Here is a 7,500-nt window from a genome sequence, read left to right on the forward strand (position 1 = left end):
GGAGGACAGGAGGGGAGTGGGGAGGAGAGCGCTTAAAGGTTAGAAAAAAACACCCACATCAAGTTATTAACTGCTCATCAAATTGTCAAGAGTCAAATAATAATAATAATAAATATTGTTATTTTTATATCTATATAGCGTTGAATCTTGTGCAGACAAATCAAAGCGCTTTCGCACCAGTCATTCAAACGTATGTATAACCCTAAAACTGGGAAAAACAAAACAAAAAAAACAAACAAAAACAAACAAACAAAAAACTGAAGACAAGGAAGAGGCAGGGAAGGGAGGCTATTTTGGGAAGAGGTGGGTTTTAAGGCTAGACTTGAAAGAGCCGAGTGTGTGGAGACCTGACGAAGCGAAAGAGGAAGTTCATTCCAATTACAAGGTCCAGAGACAAAGAAAGAACGGCGGCCAACAGTCGAGTGTTTGAATCTGGGTATGCGTAAACAGAGTGGATCCGAAGCCGATCGTAGAGAGCGAGATGGAGTGTAGAGGTGAAGGCAGCCACAGAGACAGGAAGGGGCAGATTTTGTGAATACATTTATAACATAGAGTGCTGATGTTGTACTGTATTCTGTGTGAGACAGGGAGCCAGTGAAGACGTTGCAAAAGAGGAGTGATGTGCTCAGATCTTTTCTTTCTGAGCACGAGTCGAGCAGCAGCGTTTTGTATACGCTAAGGGTACGTTCACATTAGGCTGTAACCACGATCTAACCAAATGGTTACATTGAGGGATGTAACTACCATGAGACAAACTCTAGATTTTTCATACAGCATGTGTGAACGGAAAGCGTCTAACCACTGTCTAACTATTAGGCTCCGCCCCTTTTCCCGCGCGTTTTTTGACTGAGAGCAGCAGTTCTCGCTCGCTGGCTGGGTTTTGTTTTGCGCTGAAGTTAGACTGGTGGCATCTAACTACCGTTGTAACTTCGTTCTAACTTGAACAAGTTACAAGCCAAGTTACAGGGGTGCTGTGGCTGAGGCATCATGTACAGATTGGGGTATACTTTTGTTTTCTGTGGTTCCCGTGGGTTTCCATGAGGTGGGGGGTCTTGAGGTTGTGCATCTCCACCAGCCTGCTGTGACCTGCTGCAACCTGTTGGAACTTGGGTCTTGTAACTCCCTTGTAACTCCCTTTGAAAGTATAAAACCCCCTTGTTTCAGGAGGGTCTCTTCATTCCATCTTGACCTGTCATCATGAATCGTGGATTCGTGTAGACGCAGCAAGAAGAACGAAAAAAATGACAGTCAGCCAGCTTAAATACATTCACACTGTAACTGATCAAGTTACAACACGCGTCGATGTAACTCACTATAACTGACCCCAACCATGCAAAGAAGGTTGCAATCACTTGCAGTCGGTTAGATGTGTCGGGCCAGACAATTTGCATACCGCACGCGCACGCGAAAGAGACGACGTTAACAGCGTTTCACCCCAATTACCACCATCAAAATATTGCAAGTGGAAGGCTCTTATACTGAAGAGGTGAATGTTGACAAAGAATACCACAATTCTGACGACGGAAGCTAAAGGTTGGGTTATTCAGACACCCACTGGACATCCGAGGGGTCTGTGTAGAGGAGAAGAGAGGACTGGCCGTACTGAGTGAGCTAACTGAGCCACCACGACGGGGTTGATCGCTTTAAAACAATGACACCGTGAAAACATTGCAGTACATGTAATAAATGAATTAACAAAGCACTTCCCGTGTACTGTTCAGAGACATTGTCTTGGAAACCAGAGCAACTTGTCTGGAGTTGTCAGTATTCCAGTCATGGACATAAATCTTCAACAACCTTAAAATATGAATCGGGCCTGGTTTTGTCCAGGCATCTCACTGTATACAAAAATAATGTAAAAAAAAAAAAAAAAATAAAAAAAAATAAAATAAAAATAAAACCACATGCAGTCAGATGGGCAGACTCACGGAACTATTTTCAACCTCGAAACACAATTCCCTCCCCGAGACAAACCGGTGGAAACGGTCAAAAGTACTTGAGAATGCTGGTTGATGAAAAAAAGAAGAAAAAAGAAGAAGATGAAAAAAAAAGACTTGATGATATACGTGGCAGGTGAGTATACGTGATAGATAACCTCTGATCTGGTGTCCTCACAATAATGCCGCAGACAATATGTGACCAAATAATTGAAATAGATAAGTCCATGTCTGACCTACAATAATAAAATAGCATTGTCAACATCTGTCGGCACAGTAAAAAGACCACGTATTTCGTGCACGCCCGCATGTGTGTACAAACATGACTGGGCTTACTTTATGTTCTTCTTCTTCTTCTTCATTTCGCCTGTATGAACCAAACAAACCACCCAGGAAAAAATACACACAGCATTTGTCGAGAGAGAGAGAGGGTTTCTAACTTTTTATTTAGGGTAAAAGGATGAGCTACGAGCTTCTTTTCACCATGCCCTGACAAAAAGAAGGAAAAAAAAAGAAACAGAGATAGGGCCTAGATTAAGAGAGAAAGGGCGCGAGAGACGGGCGGATGGATGGATGGACGGACGGACGGACGGACAGACATATAAATAGACCGAACGACGAACAGACCAAAGGACGGAAAATCAGGCAAACAGATAGATACCTGTGATGTAGAAATATCATCTGGCGTCTAAAACTTTAATGCTTTAATTCAAGCGAAAAAGTATTTGGCTGTTAGGTTCCACAGTAGATTTCCGCTTGCTTGTTTGATTGCCCACGAAGCAAAATTCAATTTCGTCCAACGTACATGTCCATCACATCTACTTTCTACCAAGATATAGTCTATATTCAGCCAGTAAGTTTCCAGTAGGTGGACACTAACTTAATTTGGCAAACTGATAACAAAACCTTACCTGAAGATTCACTTCGAACAATGCAACACTGAAGAGAGGGGCACAGGACGGTCAAAAACGAAGTTCTCTCTTCTCCACCGGTGGTGGCCATTGGTCAAAAGGGACATTATCCAGAACGCCAATGAAGATTAGATCTGGGATGCAGTAAGTTTGGGCTAGATCCAGGACAATTAGATTTTAATTTTTTTTTTTTTTTTTTTTTTTAAATACGTTCCACGGCAAAAACATCATTGCAAGACAATGCGTCATACTCGCGTGAGGAAGCCAGATTGGCGAAAATAATTTGAGAAAAAAAGGAAACGGTAACAGTCGTTCTTTTGCCATCTCTCAGTGTCTGTCTGTCTGTCGTCTCGCTCTCTCTCAGAATGTTATGTCCTTACTTCTACAACTCTTTACAACTCTTTTTTTTTTTTTTTGTTACTTTGTGAATATATATAATTACATTTTCTCTCTGCCCTGAGGGTTGGATGTAAAACAAAGTGCATGCATGCTTATTCCACTTCCAAAAAAAACTATCTTTCTTTTACACACACACACACACGCACGCGCACGCGCGGCGCGCGCGCGCTCGCAAACAGGCTGCGAGAGAGAGAGGCGTGGGATAGAAATACGGGGACAGGCAGAAACACGCACAGAAAGAGAGAGACAACAGAAGCAGAAACGAAACAACAAGCAGGAACGTTTGCATAGCCAGCGATTAATTAATCATTCGCGGGCAATTGATATGTTATCAGTGAGTCACACACACACACACACACACACACACACACACACGCACGCACGCACGCACGCACGCACACACACGCACACGCACACACACACACACACACACACACACACACACGATGTAATCCTGCTCTTCCCGTCGCTCTTTTATGGCAGGCGCACAATCCATAACTATGGAGATCACTCAACACCCACCACTGCCCCCCGCCCCCCTCCGCCCGTCCCCCACTACTCAACAAACCCACCTCGCGTTTCGCCCCCCTCCCCCCTCTTTACTTCTCACAATCCTGCCCCCCACCCCCCCCCCCCCACCCCCACCTCCACCCCTCCACCTTTCCAGATCGATATCAATTAACGACATGCTGTCCCTGCAAAGTGACGGATATGTGAGAGATGATCGATATCAGTCAATCAGTCTTGTGAGCGCTGACAGTTTTATGCATCACCAGTCTCTCAAAGAGAGAGAGAGAGAGAGAGAGCTCATGAGAGCCCGAGCGGTGCTGAGCAGTGTAGTGTATGTAAGAGACATTGTTCATCCCCTGTGAGACTTATCCCCCACCCCCCACACCCCCTTTGCCATTTCTCCCCCCATTCCCCACCACCAGTACCCCCGTCAACGGTATAGGCATACCTCCCCCGCGTGGAAATGTTTGATGATTGAATCTTAAACGTTTTTGATAATCTGTGGGGTTTACAGAACACATCATGAATAGGTGGTGGGTGGGGTAGGTGTGTGTGTGTGTGTGTGTGTGTGTGTGTGTGTGTGTGTGTGTGTGTGTGTTTGCACATGTATGTGCACGCGCGCGAGTGTGTGTGCGTGTGTGTATATGTGTGTGTGAGTGTGTGCATATATATATATGTGCATGCAAGCGAGTGTGTGTGTATGAATGTGTGTGCGCGTGCGAGCGCGCGCGCGTGTGTGTTATTACCATCGCTCATGCCTTCCACTTACAGGCTCTTATTCTCTTCCAAATCACACACACACACACACACACACACACACACACACACACACACACATATATATATATATATATATATATATATATATATATACAAGAGCGCGCGCGCGCACTCACGCAGGCGCGCAAATACGTATGCAGAGAAAGAGACAGGCAAAAACAAAGAGACAGTGAGAGAATCAGAGACAGACAGACGAAGCAGAGAAAGATAGGGAGCGAGTGCACACACTAGTCTCTTCAGATGGAATCATTGTGTTATCTTAAAACAAACAAAGAACGAAAAACCACAGACCGGAAACAGTGCCGTGGCTGGGCCTGCGATTTCAACCACAGACAAGGAACTGAGTCAGGGAACTGTGGTAAGATTGCAGACAAGCAAAAACGTCCCACCATCTGGTAGCGTATCTTTTAAACATATGTTGTTGTTTTTTGGTTTTTGTTGTTTTTTTGTTGTTTGTTTTTTTCAATTAATAAATTGAATAAAAAATCATACAGACAAAAAATAATAACTGACCTGTACTGTCTGTTGGTGAAGGTAAACTGTCTGTGTTAACTTTGCTCGATCTGTCGGCTGCGTTTGACACAATAGACCACAGTATACTCCTTTCCAGACTTGAACATGTTTTTGGGATTCTCTCAACAGTTCTGAATTGGTTTTCTACATACCTATCCAACCGCTTCCAGATTGTCTCTGTTGATAACTTTAAGTCTGATCCAACCCTGATCTCCTATGGTGTGCCACAAGGCTGTCCTGGGCCCCGTTCTGTTCGTTCTGTACACTGCTCCTCTTTCTGGTGTCATTTCTGGCCATCCAATTCTTCACCACTCTTTTGCTGATGATACTCAGCTACGAAAGTCTGCAGAACCAAACCAAGTACACAGTCTGATTCTGTCAATGCAGGGATGTATTCTCGATGTTAAATCCGGGATGACATTCAACAAACTAAAGTTAAATGATGACAAAATTGAAGCTATGATTATTTCCTTTGCAAGAATGTCCACATCTACTTCTTTTCCTGCCTCTGTTGTGGTTGTTGATGCCACAGATCATTTCAGTTTTCTAAATCAGCAAGGAACCTTGGAGTCATTCTTGACTCAAACCTCAGCATGCACGCTCAGGTAGTAAATCTGATATGCATAATCAATTATGAACTTCGTCGCATCAACTCTATGCGTCAGTACCTTTCTGTTAAAACTACTAAAACTTTTATTACCGCTTTTGTGCTGTCATGAATCGACTACTGTAATTCTCTTCTCATAGGCTGTCCATATAATATTCTTCAGCGAATTAAAAAAAATCCAAAACAATGCTGCTTGTATGATTCTCAGAGTCCCACGTACTGATCACATTTCTCCTCACCTCCGCACTTTACACTGGCTCCCCATCGAAACGAGAATTAAATACAAAGTTGCGTGTCTCTTCTATTCTGCTTTCCACTCCGCAGGACCTACGTATCTTTCTGACCTTATCAGTGTTTACACTCCCGCAAGAAATCTCCGGTCTTCCTCTGACTGTTACCTTTTGATACTTCCTCGTGACAATACAAGGACCAATGGTGAACATTCATTCTTCTTTGCTGCTCTTCACATCTGGGACAACCTTCCTCGACATATCCGTGCATCTGATTCTATTTCTGCTTTTCGCTCATCACTAAAAACTCATCTTTCTAAAACCAAACTATAGCCCTTTCAGCTTCCTTTTCTCCAGCACCACCCATGTCAGCTCACTTTGGCTGTATGAAGAGTGGGAAAGGGAGAGAGTGTGTGTGTGTGTGTGTGTGGAGAGAGGGGGGGGGGGGGGGGAGGGAGTGGGGAAGGGGTTTGAGAAGGAGTGGTCATGAATGATTTATGTAACTTGTAATATTTCTTTCATGTAAAGCGCCCTGAGCTCTTTGAGAGAAAGGGCGCTATATGAATGTACATTATTATTATTATTATTATCATCATCAAAACAAAAATAAGCAACAACAACAACAAAAGCGGGGAGGGGGTGGGAAGTAATGCGAACCCCCCCCCCCCCCCCCCCCCCCCCCGTCCCCCTCCCCCAAACATTAATGCACACTTCTATATGTGTCTTTTCGTACAAACGGACAAAGTTGCTTTCCTTAGAAGTCAGTGCTGAGGTGTTATACATGTGTAAAGCAGAACCGGAATTTGGGAACATTATAGTTTCACGCAAAAGGAACCGAACCATAATTCTAGATAACCCCGTGAATAATTTGGGACACCCTGATTCACCTCATGGACCAACTTTGGCGAAATCCTTCAAATATCAGACTCTGCGAATGATTTCCCGAATAGACCGGAATAACCAAGGAGATCAAAGCTGAGATGTCACACAAGCCTATATGACTTTTTATCGTATACCGGAAATGATTTTGTGAAATGCTTGAATAATGCTCTGCGAACACTTTTAGAAATTAACTGAATGATCACTGAAATGTTTTGGAGATAATATCAAAGATTTGATCATCCTAGGAATCGTATCTCACGTTTACGTTTGGATTTCTTTAAAAAAAATAAAAATAAAATAAAAAAATTTATGTACATCCTGTGTCATCCGTGAAGACATTTCTGGAGTACGTCCTATAGTTTCATCCCATGGGAGCTTTTATTGAGGAGGTGGGGGTGGGGGGCTTGGGGCGGGGGAGGGGGGGGGGTATCACTCAAGAAAATAATGTGCGGCAGACGGCTATCCGATCCAGGCGGTCAAGATCCACGCACCGGCGGCGCCTTGGAAGTATCCCAGATTCCCTTCACTGGCACAGGGATTACCATGGGATAGCCCGGAATCAATAGTTAGCTCCTCCCCAGCAGCAATGAATAAAATGGGGCACACAATCCTGCCTTATCCCCCCTCCCCCCTGCGGCCCCCCCCACCCCCCCCCCCCGACACCCCTGCCCCCACCCCCCACCCCCCCACCCCCCCATCTCGATCTCCCCGCTTTTCCTCCCACGGACTTC

At 44.4% G+C, this 7,500-nt stretch overlaps 1 protein-coding gene across 4 annotated transcripts in view; it reads right to left on the bottom strand.

Annotated features, from left to right (window-relative positions):
- The window catches only part of LOC143284644 (cAMP-dependent protein kinase type II regulatory subunit-like), a 66,522-nt gene that overhangs the window by 36,319 nt on the left and 22,703 nt on the right, over window positions 1-7,500 (bottom strand). The gene's annotated exons all lie outside the window — the stretch shown is intronic.

Source organism: Babylonia areolata, chromosome 8, assembly GCF_041734735.1.
Source record: "Babylonia areolata isolate BAREFJ2019XMU chromosome 8, ASM4173473v1, whole genome shotgun sequence".
NCBI classification, from domain to species: Eukaryota; Metazoa; Mollusca; class Gastropoda; order Neogastropoda; family Buccinidae; genus Babylonia; species Babylonia areolata.